Source organism: Cyprinus carpio, chromosome A5, assembly GCF_018340385.1.
Source record: "Cyprinus carpio isolate SPL01 chromosome A5, ASM1834038v1, whole genome shotgun sequence".
In the NCBI taxonomy this organism is placed as follows: domain Eukaryota; kingdom Metazoa; phylum Chordata; class Actinopteri; order Cypriniformes; family Cyprinidae; genus Cyprinus; species Cyprinus carpio.
In genome coordinates, this window is record NC_056576.1 from 20,362,508 (window position 1) to 20,381,417 (window position 18,910).

The following is an 18,910-nucleotide window of genomic DNA, read 5'->3' on the forward strand; positions in this document are numbered from 1 at the left end:
ATAAATACAAATATAAGTAGTATAAGTAGTAGTATATAAATACAATATAAATACAAAATAATACAAATACCCAGCATATGTGTATTATGGGCCTTTACTGCATACACATTCACCACGTAAAAATTATATTAATAACTCAATTACCGAGCCAAATGCATGAAAAGTCTTATTTTATCTGAACTGTATTTGGTTGCGTATGCTTTTCACGAATACCAGCAGCCGATACTCATCACGTGAGCTGGGTCCCGTTATAAAACCAATGGTCTTGTATTTTACTTTATTTGTCAGATTTGCGCTTTGGAAGTTAAATTCAGCTGTTTGCGACATCAGATTTTGATGCCTTAACTAGAGCAATGCAAATCAAGAAATTTGCCTTATATTAGATGATGATGGACATCCGTTAACTTTATATGTAAGTTTAAGTTTTTATATGTAAGTTTATATGTAAAATCCCGAGTCTGTCCTGATCCAGCTATAATGAAACCCAGATGTTTAGGAAAAAGGGTGTTTCAATAACACACTGGTCAGAACTCGAGTGTTTGTTTGTAAACAGAAATGGCATCGTTTTATAAGACAAATATACTTATCCTCTTTCTCTCTCTCTCTCTCTCTCTCTCTCTCTCTCTTTCTCTCTCTCACACTTTTGTGTTGAGTGCATACTATGAATACAAAGAATATTGAATGAAAAAAATAAACCTTTCTTTCATTTAGTGACCCTGTTAATGACATAACCATCTAAACACTAATTATTTCTTCTCTCAGCAAACATAATCTAGCCATTATCACTAATAAAAGTATTGACCACTGCTTTACCATGACATGATATCAAGGTTTATCTTGATTACAAGCACGTTTAATATGTTTGATAGATGGGAGAGAAAGCTTTTAATGTCAGAATAAATCACTGGGTTGGGTACAGCTGTAAGGTGTTGAATGAGAAAGTGGGGGGACTCTCTCATTTCCAACACACACTGGTAATGGCCGAAGCAGAAATTACCCCCATTTGCCTTGGACCCTGAAACACAAAAGCCGTGGTCATCACAGGTGTCAGGGTAAATTTAGCCAGAAGAAAAGGTTAATTCTCTAATTTGTGTGTGTATATATATACAAATATACAACAATAAATTTAATTACTGGGTAAATTGTCTTATTACCCAAAACAACTTGAGGTAATATCCAACTTAAACATGATTATCTAATAAGGAATATATTCAGTAGCTCTTCAGGGCTTTGCAGTTTTAATTAAAATCAAAGACTATAAGTGTTGATAGGTTCAGGCACAGACATCTGGTAAGGGATGAGAAAAATGTGTGTGACACGTGCTGAATTGCTCCTGTGTTTTAGTGAAGATGAGTCTTTCATCAGTTTACGAGGTGCTGAGCATGGTTCTGTGCTGTTGGTCATTCAGTCTCCATAACTCTACAACCCTGCTTTGCGTAGCTCTGATTTATAGCGTGAAACAGCAAAGTATTCTCACTGTCACACATTATTAGTTTTTAAAATAAACAATTAAGACAAATTCTTAATCTTCAGTCAGCACTGCATTAGTCAACCCCCACCCCCTCACCCAAAAAAGTATATAGCACGAAAGCAGTGCTGAAATAATAATGACACTATGGCAGATATCTAGGCATATCAGACCTCATCATGTCACAGACATTCATGCATTCACGAAGAGAATTAATCTATGTCATCCAGTAAATTTGCTTTAAGTTTACAAGCATGTGCTGATCAGCCAAACAAACTGCTCCCCTTTCAGTAAATCCTCTGTTTATTAAAACCTCTAAGATTGCCAGGGCTGGCCGGCAGGGCTTTTTGAAGAGACTACTTCCTTTCTGACTGTTCTTTTGTTCTAGTTTGTGTTAGTGAAGCAATTATTGTTTATAGTCTTACAGTTTACAGTTTAGACTGGTAATTTTAAAACAATTTTATGATGGGCACTGAACTACATTTTACCTGAGGAAATATTTGAGCAACCACAGCTGCAGTGTTTAGAGTGAAGCCAAGACCATCAAAGACCAGCTTCTCCCATTACGGAAACCAGCAGGGTTCCTTTATGAACAACTGGAAATCCCCAGAGAAGTAAAAGACAGAGCTGAGAGGTGTTGTGGAGAGAAGCAGAGATTGGTTTGCATTAAAAAAAAAAAAAATCGAAGAGCTGGATCTTGTGTGGTGTGTGAATCTTTCCATTGTGGGCAAGATGATGCCAGTTTGTTTGTTGCCTTACTGTCCTGTTTTATGTTTGTGTCTTTCAGAACACCTTACCTGAGATCACCAAGCTCCCCTTAAATAACAAACACAGTAATCAGGAGCATCTGTAAAACTTGTATTATTTTCATTGTATTTCACTTTTTAATGTTTCCATGTAGCATTATGTATTTCTCAGAGGCTTGGTCGAGCAAATTGATTCCCAGTGCTTGTCCTTTTATTGTGGGTATCCAGCAAAAAACAGCAATGAAAACTAAAGCATTGTGAGCAAACAATTAAATAACCCTTTTCTTATTACTATTAGAAAGTTTGCACTGTACTTGAGATAATTACATTCAGCTAATTACATGAGGTTTACCATGCATTTTTTACTCAGGTTTAATACAGCCTCAGTGTGGGACATGGCTATTACAGACAACTTCCACTCAGTTCCTGATAATGGAAATGGGCTGAAAAGTGTAATAATGTGCCTTTGGTGAAGATGACTTCTTTCAAAAAAATGAATCACTCTTACCCACCCTAAACATTTGAACAGTATTGCATGTACTGTATAATAAGGTTAAACATAAAGAATGTAGGCCTATAGCCTAAAGATGACCAGAAAGTAGGCCTACCTACAGGTAAACCTAAACACAGTAAGTTCATAAAAAAAGAGAAGAGAAACAAAAAGCAGATGATTCTGATATCCTGGAACATCTGCTATGCAGACCAAAGGGATGTATCTACTAAACTTGTTTGATTTGTTTGCCTTATTGAACTGCTATAAAAATGACACAAGTCTTCACAGTGGCAATATCTGTTCTTTTCTTCCTGTTAATGTAGGATGCGTCTATGACAGCAAATACCTTTTTTATTTGTGATATTGACAATTCATTCTCCAATTCACACTTGTCAACCTGTATATGAGTTCAAATATAAGCGAAAAGATAGAAGGGAAGAGAGAAGGAGAAAGTGTGCGTGTGTGAGAGAGAACAGGCGCGCTCTTTCAAAGCAATGTAAATGTAATCCAAGCCGCAGCCTAGGCTGACTAAACACTCTGAGCCCAGGTGGCTAATGGGAGACCAGGATGACCAAATGACCACCACCATAGTGGATCCATTCTGATGTCTCTCACTTGCTTACTCCCAGTGACTCCTGCTCACTCTCTCACCTTTTCTCTCAATCTCTCCATCTGCTACGTATTACACCCGTCAGCTCTTCTGTTTGTCCAGGCAAGACTCGGATGGGTGGTCTTCAGATAACAGAACGCCAGGGGCCTCCCATGTCACCAAATAACACAGACCTCTATGTTTTTCCTTTACTCATTTCAAAAACACGCAGGGCTTTGCTGTAAGTGCTAGAGTGGACAGCAGACACACACTCATCACTCTGTGACGTAAACCTCACTAGAATATCAAACTGTCGATGTGTGTGTGTGTGTGTGTGTGTGTGTGTGTGTGTGTGTGTGTGTGTGTGTGTGTGTGTGTGTGTGTGTGTGTGTAAGCAAGAGAGAAAGAGACAGGAAGACAAAGAAAGGAAAGGACTCCCTTGTCTAATCTTAAAATGCTTCCAGTGAATCTGAAATAAAGATTTAGTAGAGAGATAGGCTTCCCAAAGGACCACTTTTTATAAACAAACTCACAATGCTCATTATTATGTCCCATTCACAGATTAGGCCTAAAGAAAAGTATTCATAATACATAACATTATCTATTGAAAAAGTTAAGGTACAAGAAAGATTTATTCAGGACTGGTAATATGTTTTAGAATGATGTTTGTCTTTTTTTAGAGAGAGAACATTTCTGAAATACTGTACAAAATATTATAGTTATATTATAGTTATTTTTAAAGGTTTTTTAAATTAATGCATTTATTCAAATAATAAATATGTTGGTGGGATTTAACAGCTATGAAGACCCATAAGAGCTCAAAAAAAAATTAAGGCAAGTAGGAAATGTAACAGTCAGTTTGCTTAAAGGTCTGCTGGTTGACCCTCCTGACTATGAGCAAACTGACTGTTACATTTTTGAATGTAACATAACGTAACAGAGACACAGTTATTATATAGTTCTAGACAAGGATGTCTTCAAACTGCCAGGCTTTAGAGCTTATTTGCATGTGATCCAAACCCCCAAGTCTTTGTTGGTAGGTTTAAAAAAAACTGTGAATGAATAAAGAATTAAATATAAATCCTAAGAAATGTTTGGATCTTGAAAATAAAATTAAATAAAATAAAATAAAATACCCAAATAATATAAAAAACTATATATTAATGTAAAATCTATTTTCCATGTAAGTGTAGGATATAGTTAATATTTTATTATATTATTCAGCAAGGATACATTTAATTGAGCAAAAGTGACAGTGAGACATTTATACAAAAAAATATATATTTCAAATAAATGCTGTTCTTTTAAATAAATGCTGAATATATATATATATATATATATATATATATATATATATATATATATATATATATATATATATATATATATATCATGGTTCCTGAAAATATTTATCATAATTTTCACAAAAATATCAAAGGAGTAAAGTGCATTTTATAAATATACAGAAAACATTTTTCTATACAATTTTTAAACTGCAATAATATTTCACAATAGTAGGCTACTGTTTTACTGTATCAAATAAATGCAGCCTTGTTGAACATAAGAGACTTTTCAAAAAAAAAAAAAAACTTTGAACTTCAAAAATGCTTTAAAAAAAGCGATCTGCCTGTGGCTAGTTTTTAGAAAAACTGAAGATTCCTTACAGACAATCTAAAGAATAAAATGAGGCCATTAAGAGGGTCTTGTTGACTTAAACAGCCAATGACAGCATCACAAGAGAAGCCTAAGCCTCATTCTATCTGCATACGTACACAGTCTCATACACACAACAAAAGAGCATAGGTCTTAGCTGCTGTTATCTCTAAACTGTGTGCTCATGCAGACAGAGAAAGGGTGAGGGGTCACGGGTGAGAGGTCGTCCTGCTTATGGCTGGGAGTGACTGGGGCGGCTAGTGACATACACAGATCATCCCTTTTAATTTAGGGGAGCTAGTCTCTATAGATCCTGATTAAGAAAGCCTGATATAGAAAAAGTCATTTAGTGCAACAAATTTCATCAAGACAATGAACACACTTTGCTGTGTTTGTGAGTGGATGTGCATGTGGAATCAGGGTGGCATCTTTAGCGCAGCTCACAGGTGGCCATGTCACTGTGCTCAAGGCTGTGAGCTCCAGCAAGGTCGCAGGTCAGCTGCTTTATTGGAGCTTTACTAACACACTCTTCTTCTCTTTTGTCTTTCACAAAATTAATACTAGACTCTCAAATCTGCCCCCAACAAGACACATTCTCACACCCAGCATGTCTGCCATTCTTCATTATAGGGAGAGCTACAGGCTCAGATAGCACATTTCAACAGAGGCTATTTTAATAATCTGGCTCTGACAAGACACATTCTTGATAACAATAAAACCACATCTGTGCCGAAACATTTACAGAAAGAGATGGAAAGAGAGAGAGAGAGACATTATGTCATTGTTCTTTATGGGGGGATTTTAAGGATCTGGTGTCAGATTTTTTGAGAGACTTTCAGTGGGTCATTAGTTGCAGGTGGAAGAAAGTGATCATCATTAAAAAACAGAGAAAAGAACATTGCTAGCTATAATTTGGGACCAGCAAGTTTCTCTCTTGCATTCTGTCTTTCATGCTTTCCTTTTCTTCTTTTGATTAATAAAAACCCTCAAAAAGGTTACATTGAAAATTGAAGTAACATTAAAGTTTACATTTAGAATGAGAAGATAAACAGTAGGGAATGTTTGTGAATCCTAACAAACCATTCTTAATATTCTCAACACTGATAATAATAAGGAATGTTTCTTAAGCACCAAATCAGTATATTAGAATGGTTTCTTAAGGTGTGACACTGAAGACTGCGCGTCTGCTAAAAATTCAGCTTTCCCATCACAGGAATAAATGACATTTTAAAACATATTAAAATAGAAAAAAGTTTTAAATTGTAATACTTCACTATATTGCTGTTTTTACTGTCATTTTTAATCAGATAAATGCATCCTAGGTTAGCTTAACAGTAAAATAAAACAAACTAAAAAAATCAAACATACTTCTTACTTTCAATAAGATTCATCTTACTTACCCCAATCTTTTGAAAAGTATTATAATTTTGGTCAGTTGGCATACTTTTAGTATAGGCAGGCCTCTTCAAGTTCAATACATGTCCCGAATTCTTCTATATATAATGTGTCAAGAAATACAGAGAATGGACTCTTAAATATAAGTGGCTAGTCTTAAATATAATTTTTATATATTTGCTGTAACTACAACATGCATCTAAACACAGCTATCACATTTACATAGAGGATGGGGAGAGACAAGAGAAGAAGAAAGAGAGATGGGCAGAAATGAAAGCTTGAGGATGGCTAACCCACGTAACCGCACTGAATATCTAGCAGAAATTTCTTTTAAAGCCCAGAACATATAAAAGGCCTGCCATCAACACATATAATCTTTTAGCTGAGCCCACTGAAAGCCAGGGCTTTGGGGTTAATTCACCCATCGCTCTGTGTTTGAATCAACTCCAGACTCACATTGAGATGAAAGCCTGAGAGTCCCACGGACGAGCTGCACCATGGGGCCCGCTGGGCCTCTTCAACGAGGCCGGATTACTGCTTGTTGGTCTGGCTGGGACCTCCATCAGGACAGGGAAACTGAAAAGAAAAACAATAATTAGAGATAATTGCTTGTGTCCAAACATGAACATTAAAGCCCCCTCCTTTCCTCTCTATCTCTCTCTCTCTTTCTCTTTCTTTGACCCCCCATATACCCCCCATCTCCCATTCTCTCTCTTTTGGTAGTATATCGGGTGCAAAGAGAAAAACACAACCCTGTTTTGACAGCTGGGCAGGCGAACATAATTTGTGACAGCTGAACTGAAACGTCTTTAAACAAGACAGAAAAGGAGAAAAGGGGGGTTTGAGTGAGAGACTGCAGGGCAGAAGAGTGAAGAGGACGAAGGAATGTGGAAAGAAAGTGAATTTTTGAAACAAATGAGAGAGGACAAAATAATAGTTATTCATGCAAGACTTCATATGCATCCAGAAGCTGTGAAAGTAGAGAAATAATGAAAGAGGAAACAAAAAAAAGATCATTTAAATGACAAATAATAAATTATTTAAAAAGATTTTGAAGCAGCCAAACAGAGCAAAATATTTTTACCCTAAACTCTCACTTGAACACGGTGTTACGCAAAGTTTGACACATTGGGTTAATTTGCTGCTCTGCAACTGTGACCCCTGAACTGTGAGGTCTAAGGGGGTCAAACCGAACCCAGAACGAGGCAGCCAAAATCATGTCAGTCTTAGGGAGCAATGTCAAAGGTCACCAGTGAGATCTTGGGGAATATGGGCCAAAACAAGGACCATATGTGAATAGATACACACTTGAAACCAAAATAACCCCTTATTTTACATCCCCTCTAACCCTTCTGAAGGCACACACAGACAGACCCACCGCAGATATACTGCATCCAAATTGCATTAACCCATAAATAGAAGTGCTACAATGATGTTAGAGAGGCAATGACGGAACATTGGCCGATCGCTGTGCGAAATTGACAGTGACAGAAGTTTTCCCTGAAGGAAAATACTAATGGAAATAATGGAATACAGTTTCAAAATATCCGCACTCCCACTGCTGCTTCTGTTTACATTTCCTCACCAAAACTATTCCAGTTTAAGGACAAAGCAGATTTGGAGGAATAAGAGGCAGGATGAGACAGAGACTAAGATGCCACCTCTGGCCATTTAGTTTAAAAAAGGAAATATTTCATGAAAATGTTATGTAACTCCCATCAGGTTAACACACAGTCTCACATCATCCCAGACGTACAGTCCTTCTCTGATAAAACAACTCTCATTCTCTCCCTGTACCACACATGCTGTTCATTAAAAACACCACTCTCATAAATTTAGTAAAGTAATTCAGTACAACACGCTTTAACATTTCTCAAGCAGCCAGCAGTGAGGTCCTTTGGACCAGCAAAGTTTCAGTGAAGAATATGAGTGTCCTTCAAGGCTTGTGAGTGTTTGTTTGCATACAGTTTGACACCAGTAAAAAGTGAGAGAAAAGGAGGAAAAAAGAGCAATCTCACTGATGCTCTCTGGACTGGGCTGCTTTTCTTTTTCCAGACAGCAATCAAGTGTTTGTTTTTCCCATATGTGCATTGATCTTATGCTCATTAGGTCTCTCTCTGTTTTATTAAAGACAGGGGTTGATTTCTCCATCCGATACAGTATTACCACTGGACCGCAGCCTCAAGATGGCAATCAATATCCCATTCAGAACATGTATGTGACGATCATGTACGGCTCATGAGGTTCATTGCATTGTGCGTTACATTATGACATTTATTGAGGGGTAATGAATTGAACTCTGGAGGGTGGTTTTTCTGACCAAAATGAAGCCCGCTTTGCAATGAAAAATTATCCTACAATCCTGACTTATGTCCAGGACCATAAGTGAAATGGATCTTGAAACCTTGGCATAACTTATAAACCTACGAGTTTTATGATTTCCAACCACAAATGACTTTTCATTACTAATTGTATTCTGAAAAGAAGATATTGATTTAAGAAAGACATTTGAATCAGTTTTAAACTCCTACATTTTTTCCACTCTTTACCATGAGTCCCACAGTCCAGCTGTTAACAATCGACTTTCATAATTCATATTTCTAAAGTCTTTATACCATCTTATGTTCTTCATCTGAATGGGTGGAACACCTGCTTGGTAACTGAGGCCAAAGAGTAAAAGTCCAGACGTGGGCGGTATTAAAAACGACATGAAGAGGAGGAACCATTGTAGCTCCAGAGGACACAGTTACACATGAGTCAATGGCTTTCTCAGGCTGTGGAAAGAAACCAGAGGCCAGAGTGAATAAGACTTGAATGTTGGCCTGGGGACTGCTGATAGATTTGCCATCAGAGCTACTTAAGGCCCTCACACACATCAAACAGGCTGCACACAGTAAACATTCATTTCAACACTCGCTATATTATAACTCAGATTCTCAAAAGGTAGCACTCTTCCCTCATTGATCACTGCATCGAGAAAATAAAAGGGGAAAAATGCAATAACGTGTGTGTTTAGGGAACACTTGTCTCAATAACAGCCTTCCTGTTTCAGAAAAATAATGTAAATGAGCAGTGGTACTAGTATGTTCAGCAGATCTGTTTGTGTGCAAGTGTTTATATATATATGTACAGTGTGTGTTTGAGGCTGTATGTAAATGAGCTGTGAGAGTTTGCAGTGTCTGTGAATCATTTCCTGTTTGCCATATTGATCTAATCATCCTGAGGTTTTACTGTCAGATGCGCCCCAAACAAACTGCGTGTGTGTGTGTGTGTGTGTGTAAGCGTTCAGTCATATGGTAATGCATATGATTGCTTTTGCGTACACTAGCCATTTATGCACTGCAAGCCTACTGTATCTATGTAGCATATAGAGAATATGAGTATTTAAACATGAATGGAGCAATAAAGAGTGTGTGAGTGGTACTCTCTCTATCTGGGTGGCAGTACCTCTAGAGGGGCAGCTGGCTCTGCGAGCAACATGAACAGCGGGAGGATAATTTGGATTTGATTGGTTTCACATGTTTTTCATAAACAACAAAGCTCTCTCCCTTCGGTTTGCTCCGCTGTGTTTGGCTGAAAATATGGAATCCATTTGTCCCCTTCTCCCCTCCTTGCTATTAAGCATTACTGAGCAGCATGTCACGTGTCGAACAGACCACCAGCACGACGGGCATCTCACAGTCATGGTGACAGACTGTAACAACAGTAAACTGGCATTTAGCAAAACACACTCCCCACAGACTCAGATATTAGCAGTGGATTTCACATATGTTCTGCTCTCTCTAGTCTGGATAAATGGCATGTACACATATCAGGCTAAAGATGCACCAACTCTGTGATAAAAGTGTCTCTTTTTGGAGCAGTCTAATCAACTGCCTTCTCATTCACCTCTTCCAAAAGGTGCTCTGTTTGATTAAAGCCTGCGGTTTTGAAACTGCCAGCCAACCAACTGCCTTTACGATGAATGGGAATACTTTCCAAATTTTCCTGTTTTATCCAAATTCATCATTTACAGTGTCTGGCAGATTGGCGTACAATTAGACCTTGCTGGTAAATGAAGTAACTGCATTATTTAACTTTACAGAGACCATCTTTTTGATGAAAATATTTTTGTTTGTTTTTTTCCAAGTGAAATATACAGTACAGACCAAAAGTTTGGAAACATTACTATTTTTAATGTTTTTGAAAGAAGTTTCTTCTGCTCATCAAGCCTGCATTTATTTGATCAAAAATACAGAAAAAAAATGTAATATTGTGATATATTATTACAATTTTAAAATAATTGTTGTTTAAATTTATTATACTTTAAATTATCATTTATTTCTGTGATGCAAAGCTGAATTCTTTTAGAAATCATTCTAATATGATGATTCATTATCAAAGTTGGAAACAGTTCTGCTGCTTAATATTTTTTCAGAATGTGATACTTTTTTAGGATACTTTGATGAATAAAAAAAAAAGAAGCTATGTTTTTAAAATATTAATATTTTGTAATAACAATATACACTACTGGTCAGTAATTTGGGGTCAGTAAATTTTTTTTCTTTCTTTTTTTAAAATAAAATCAATACTTTTATTCAGCAAGGATGTGTTAAATTGATAAAAAGTGATAGTAAAGAAAATATATTATTAGATTATATATTATTATAATTTTTTTTTTTAATAAATGCAGTTATTTTTATCCTTTTATTCATCAAATATATTAGACAGCAGAACTGTTTCCAACACTCATAATAAATCAGAATATTAGAATGATTTCTAAATGATCATGTGATAGACTGGATGTTACATGTGACACTGAAGGCTGGAGTAATGATGCTGAAAATTCAGCTTTGCATCACAGGAATAAATTTTTTTTTTAAAAGTATATTCAAATAGAAAACTATTATTTTTAAGTTGTAATAATATTTCACAATATTAATGTTTTTTCTGTATTTTTGATCAAATAAATGCAGGCTTGATGAGCACAAGAAACTTCTTTCAAAAACATTAAAAATAGTAATGTTTCCAAACTTTTGGTCTGTACTGTATCTCACTAATAATATCCAGTGCGCAATTTTTAAGGGCTCCTAAAGGTGTGAAATTGACTTATTTAATAATAATAAAAATACTTGATCCACCGATTTATAGCTTCAGGTGACTGGCTTAAAAACACCTGGCAACATGCGCTGATTTTGTAAAATGTATTTTAAATTGTATTATTATTGTGTAATTGTATTATATTAACGGTATATATGCGAAGTAATTATCAGTTACAATAAAGAAAAACCCCATAACCTAGCAAAATATTAGCCTATTAATAATTTCCGGGACTTTGCCAAACAAACAAGTGCTTATAGATAAGTGGGAATGCTAACAAATAGCTTCCTCAGGGCAGGCCTTCTCGGTGCAGAGATGCTTTTTACTGCATCATTTTTATAAAGACTGAATCTCTCACAATTTGTTTAGCTTTTAACAAACAAAGGTTGCAACCAATAAGGTGAGATACTGTATAAGATATGTCATATGACGATCTGAAGCCAGACAGCCAATGGAGACATATTGTTATGGTTATGCGTTCACTTTCCTCCTCTTTCATCTGGACAAGTTCAGATGTTACACGTGTTCTGTAATAAATAAAGCGAAGCTCTCCCAATAATGAGCTTTGTCGGCCACCCGCGTTTTACTGCGCAGTGAAATTAATGAAATTCACATTGCACTGCGGTCTCGATACAAAGGCGCAATACAAATCCCGGGACACTGTTTAAAATGTATTGGATACAAAGTACTTGTCAGCTGTTTTTGGAAGCAATTCGGTCAGGTATTGGGTGAATAATACCCTGAACCTAAACTGATAATCTTCTCTAGTCGCATTTATGCAGAATGCTTTTAATGAGAGTAGCCTAAGTCACACTGAGAAAACAGTGGAAGACATGGCATTGTCAACATTTCCAACAGTACAGAAAAAAAGAATTTAATTCTTTTCTAAAGGGCGCCACTCATAAAATCAGTAGAATGCTGGACATTGATGCAGATGATTCAGCACGAGGAGGTTATGGATTAGAAAGCGGAAGAAAGCTTTTTTTTTTTTTTTTTTTTTTTTTTTTTTTTTTTTTTTTTTTTTTTAAATGTATTTCAAAGACTTTCATTAGCCGGGTTGAAAGTCACCTCAAAAGTAAAAACACATGAACTGGAACGGAAATTGTGTTCGTCAGACAGTTTTTTTTCTTCTTTAATAAAAAGTAATCTCACAGTTTACCAAAGCAGTCATTTAGTAACAGATGAAGCGCTGTATTTTGGTAACAAATGTAACGGAATTGTGAGGAAACAATATAATAGGCCTAACAAAAATGCATTTAAAAAAAAATATATATATATTTATTAATATGCACTCTGTACTAATGGAACAGTCCAAGAGTTAATCGTTTTAGACATTGAAAGTGTTTAAATTTAAAATCCCATATTTAAGCTATCTCGATCGCAAAACACAAGCAAATATGATCTTCATCGCCAGGCTTGAATTGAGGCATTGTCCGTGGCTTGTACAAGTACTGTTATAGCCTCTCAATCCCATTGGACGAAGGTTGGCTAAGCAGATGCTGTTACACTCTGAGGCAGAGATGACAAATGTTAAAAGCACCATGCTCCACACTGCAATATTGCCTGTTCCAACTGCTCAGTTAGTTATTCTTGTTTAGAAAGTATATTTGTATATGTAAGTAGCTATTGCCTTTCTGTCGCTCTTACACCGAACAAAAGCGTCAAAATAATACACCTAATTTTAATTGCTTCATTAAAAAAAAAAAAAAAATAAATGTTGTGGAGCCCTTGTTTATTTGTACTCTGTAAAATGCGTTTTTCATAACGTGCGTTTAAATGTAATTTGATACACGGTATGAAAGTTTAAAATAGCTTTTATAATAATTTACTAACTTTACAGTCATTTACAAAAATATAAACACCAATATACTGGGTAGGGTCTACAATACAAATATACCAAACAAAAGTTTACTGTTTGTATTTCGAACCAGATAAAAATATAGGGCGGATTTACAAAAGAACATTAAAATTGCGTCTTTTTTTTCTTGTATTGAAAAAGTAAATAATTTTGTAGGCCTATCATATAAGCAGATTTTCCTGTTTAATTTAAATTGAGAAAACATCCAAACAAACTTTTCATCTGGTTGAAAAAATCTTTGTACTTTATAATGCACTTCTCTACAAAGATTGCACTAAGATATTTTAATATAGGCCTATACACATTGTGGCGCGCGCGCACACAGTCTGTTATGTTTTTAGAGCATATGTTTCATGCATTTCTATACATGGTTTCTATTACCCCCTGTTTAACATTTTGGATGAAAACATTTTAAATAGAATGAGGGCTGAAAGAAGTTAAGTAAATTTGATTACCACGACAAATTGATGCACCCAGTTTAAAGTGATTTAAATAGGCTAATTTAGAATTATGTCCACTATGTTTAATGTGGTAGTCGTAACAGCACTGTTTTTATTTGCCATTAATTGACACTGTTTAGGTATAGATTTAAAAGAATATATATATAATCATTTTAGCAGTCAAATACGAGAATAGCCTATTATATCCAAATCATAAAAGTTTGAAATACAAAACTTGCAGGCGGAATAGGCTACAGCAAGCTTTATGACAAATTCCATTTTAACGGTGAAATTAGACAAAATTTTAATACATTATGCAGGGATTATTACGATATATATATATGATATATATATATATATATATATTGAATCATACTTCTAACATGACTTTTAATGGTTCAAAAGTTGTGTTGATTTAAAATAATAAAATAAATAATTTGTAAGGTATTTTTGATAGATTAATAGCATATGATGTGATTGTATATTTTGAATCGATAAATAATAATAATAATAATAATAATAATAATTATCGACCCATAAAAATATAAATAAATAGCCTCATATTTCTTAAAACGACAGATATGCAATGTTTCTGTTAAAGATTCTACAAAAAGCCACATGCAGCACATCTCGGTTTACTAGTCAAGCTGAATAACTTCCACTACAGTCTCGCTCACGCAAAAGGTTAATCTGGGTTAACATACAGGGAGAATGTTAACACTGGTTACTTGAGTCTGCAGCTCATTTATGCTGCTGTTACGCAGCAGTTGAACTACAACGGGGATTGCGACAGAGCTGAAAAAACAGCACGAGACCAGCACACATTATTTGTAATGTGTAAGAATATTTAAAAACATCGTAACTAAAGTAAATCGTATTAGCCTATATTTGTGAAATATGGGAACTTAATATTCTCCCGATGTCAGCCTTATTTAACAAAATGACGTAACAAGCAGACATATCCTACCATGCAGTAAACATGAACTTTATCTGAAAAGTAAAATGTATGCTGTTCAGGGGTAAGAGTCACATGAGGAGGCGGCGAAGAGGTCCTCGTATGCAGGTGTAGGGGAGGCGCTTTCCCTCTTCCTCTGAGACGCTGCGATTCCTGCAACGAAACCAGCAAATGTATAATTAATCCACTTTGGTCAGCCCTTGGCGCAAATAATAATAATAAATAAATAATAACTAGGCTACTTTGTCTAAGTTGACTGTTATTTAAGATTAATGAGTCAGTCTATGAGAATTTGGGTCAGACCGGTTAGTTTTGTAACACATTTTGTTTTGTTTACGTCTGTAACGCAATGTGTTTTTCGCATCTGAAACTTTAATATAATATTCACATATTTATCTGCTTCAAATTAAAGCAGTTTACAAACCTGCAATTCATCCCACTTAAGGAAGAGTCGTACCGTCAGTAAAAAAAAAAACACTGGCATTTTAAATGTTGTGCATAAATTTATTGTGCTATTAGACTACATTTACGTGTTTAAAATAATTACGTCATCTCCATACAAATAACCCACTCTCAGTAAGTGATTACCCGCCCACATCGAGCAAATCTTATATAGCATATGAAGTTATACAATCTTACCTCAGGGTTTATAAATTATAATCTTAAATCCTTTTTTTATTTTTACAAAGTCTACCTCCACTGTTACCTCAGGCGGGAGGTGCTTATATATAATCAGTTAATCTGATAGTGTTAAACACTCCCTGGTCTGCCATATCAACTTTTTGCAATATGGTTTTAAATCTAAATTCAAATATCAGCATGAACAATACTGAGTAACATTATTACAACTAAATGATTAACTAATATTTTAAGACACCAATGAGTTTATGCACTTCACCTAAGATTTCTTTTAGGCACATGCTGTTACAGCTCAAAACTGGTGTACATTATCACATAGACGTACATATCTGAATTATCAGTTATTGTAATTACATTATCTTATTTAGTCATTCAGGTTGTTTTCTTTGCAATATTATCTTTAATAAATCCATCATTTTGATACTTAAAACCAAAAAGTGAGTAATTTTTTATCAGCTCAGGATATTAATGCTGTTTCTAGACTCCATGCTCCTGATCATGTTATACTGGCAGGCCTATCTAAATTAATCTAATGCACATTATCATCAGTATTCATAAACATACCTGTTTTCCCTTTGCTCTTGTGTAGCGTTGTTGAGCTCACCAGAATTAAAACCAGTGTTTTCCATTGGATACACGCTGTAATACTGTGGCGGTGTGTTCAATGTGACTGCTAATGGCTGGTGACTTGAATGCAAACCATTACCTGGACCCAGACTTTGGTCCGGTACTACAGGTTGAGTCTAGTGAAGACAAACGATGGTCCTGAAAGGGGTGGTAGAGGGTCCGTTTTTGGTGTTCTCTCTCCATCATTCTGCCTGCAGATCAGGCAGGAGAGCATTCAGAACTTGCAGATGCTTATCAGCATGAACGTACCTCCTACCGACAGCAGACTGAGCCAGAGAAGCTGTGTCCACTCATAGTTGTGACTGACATTGTAATTTGTCCACCCCATAGCCGTGAATGTCATGCCAACCAGGCCCAAGAAAACTCCAGACAACAGTAGTGTGGCACCAGCTTTGTCCCCATCTGACACCTGATTGTCTGAGGAGCTCGGTTCTTGGACGGGCATCAAAGAGAAAACATTTACAGGGATATTGCTGGGACTGCTGTTTGAGATGGTATTAGAAACACCAGCAGGTACTGTATCACTTGGCCCAGCAAGAGGATTTGTCCCTTCATTCTACTTTTCCAAAGATCTATAATGTCTCATCTGGCCAGAACTGCACTGTTTTTATATAGTGGCTTAAGTATTTAGACACTTGTCTGAGAAAGGTTCACTCATCTATGCCTGGAGGATCTTTAAAGAATATTGCTTAGCTATTTTGGACATTGGTTCAGAAGTTTATTAACAGGTAACAGATCATTTATCCTATAATGGAGTTTTGAACACTCAATCCTCATATTGGTGCTAGCACCGAAATGTGAAATCTGTTGCATGACAGACCCCTCACAGTCCATTGTCTACCTGTTGTGGAGCAGTATGTGGAACTTGCAGGTGCATGTTGCCCAGAATTATTTTGTAACCTGGGACTGGACACTCAAGACAACAGTATGGTTTAATCACAGGAGATGGTGAAAAAATGTGATATTTTTGATAGGATTGTGAGTATCATGCTGAACTTTTCTTGAAGGTCAAGCAGTATGTCAGAGCTGTCCCGTGCTAAAGACTTTGTTTTAATTCCTTTCCCAAAGCTCGAGGACACACCTGAGAGACATTTAGGAAGAGAATAGATTCCAGCACAAGAATGTTTAAAACTGGCCCAGATTTTGGGCCTGACACACTCTTTCAATTAAGCTGAGTCCAAATATTTATGAGGAGAACATTTCCTCTTTCTCTCTTTTTCTCTTTTTGTAATCATGGTGTGTAGTATTCATGTGAATGACAAATGTGTGTGCCGGTATGTGTGTGTGTAGAATAGGTCTGCTTAAATGATATCTGCACATTCTTAAAGCTCAAATACGGTCAGCGTGAACACTCTGGACAACCTACTAGTAAGTCTTTGTTTGAATCACTTCCTTCTGATTCTTTTTAGCCGCTAGTCAGTTGAATTGGAAGGAATGACAAAACAAAAGTAGAGAATTCCTTCATACAACCCTGCACTGGATTAATTATTAAAAGACACCACATTGTTTAAGTATTGTACAAACATTAACATTGCTTCATTCAGCTCTAAATATTTTTTTTACTGTTCTATTTTACCTCATCTCCCCTCTTTGAACGGTTCATATGCAGCTCAGCATACTGACTGCAATCTATTGCATGAGTATCCACATCCTCCAACGGGAAAAGCCCGCCTGCAATCACAAGAGGGGCCTTAATAGGTTTCCATTGCACACTCGCTCTCTATTCTTCTCTCTGTCCCACTTGCCACCCCCTTCATTTTAGTGAGGCAGCACGTTGCTTCATGACATAGTTAGCGTTCATCCTTCACAACCAATCAGCCGAGAGCTACTCCACCCATCTGTTTTTACCAACCATATTTTGTTTTGCTCCTCTCTGCAGCTTCATTAAATTAATTTGTTCATTCAGTAGTTAAAACATTTTCATTATCAATCTTTCTTTTTTCTTTTTTCTTTAACAAGTACACACATTACCGTTCAAAAGTTTGGGGTCATAAAGATTTTTTTTTTATTGTTTTACACTCTCATATGCTCAGCAAGGTTGCATTTCTTTGATTACAAATGCATTATTTGATCAAAAATACAATACTAAATTTTAAAATGACTGTTTTCAATTTCAATTGTAAAATTTAATTTAATCCTGTGATGGCAAAACTGAATTTTCAGTGTCTCGGTGAGCCTCCAGAAATCGTTGTGATTGGGTTCTCTATAAACATTTCTTATTACTGTCAGTGTTTAAAAGTTGTGCTGCTTAATATTTTTGTGGAAACCGTAATACATTTTTATTCAGGATTTTTTGATGAATACACAGTTCAAAAGAACAGCATTTATAAGAAATGTGTTGGAATTTTTTTGGGAAACTATGTTTTTACTTTCACTTTTGATTGATTTAATCATTGCTAAAGAAAAGTATACATTTCTTGAAAAAAAATAAAAAAAATATCACTGACCCTAAACTTTAAAACAGTAGTATGTATTTGAAACAACTGGTGAAAACACAAATGTCTTTAGAATGTCTTACAAACCCCAGTTTAAGATTAAAATAAATAAGTCAGATTAAATAACAACAAACCTTATAAACATATTAAGCTAATGAAATTATTTTACATTTTTACCTAAATGTATTATTTTATCTGCCAGCTCACTCGCTTATAAACATAGTAAGCTTATGAAATTATTTTACAATTTTACCTATATTTATTATTTTATCTGCCAGCTCACTCGCTTATAAACATAGTAAGCTTAATTATGAAATTATTTTACAATTTTACCTAAATTTATTATTTTATCTGCCAGCTCACAAAACAAAACATGCATGAAGCAAGATGAACACTGCAACAATTTTACAGTAATATTAACACTGAAGTCCTCTGACATGATTTTCACTACAATTGAGAACTGACACCCAAAATGGTGTTGCGTTTGTACAAAACAAAAGAGTTTCAGTTACAGTCTGACATACAGAGTTGCC

General features: G+C 35.6%; 1 pseudogene; it reads right to left on the reverse strand.

The window, feature by feature from the left end:
• Window positions 1-14,734: 14,734 nt before the first annotated feature.
• On the reverse strand, window positions 14,735-16,528 carry LOC109074937 (annotated as a pseudogene).
• Window positions 16,529-18,910: the final 2,382 nt, after the last annotated feature.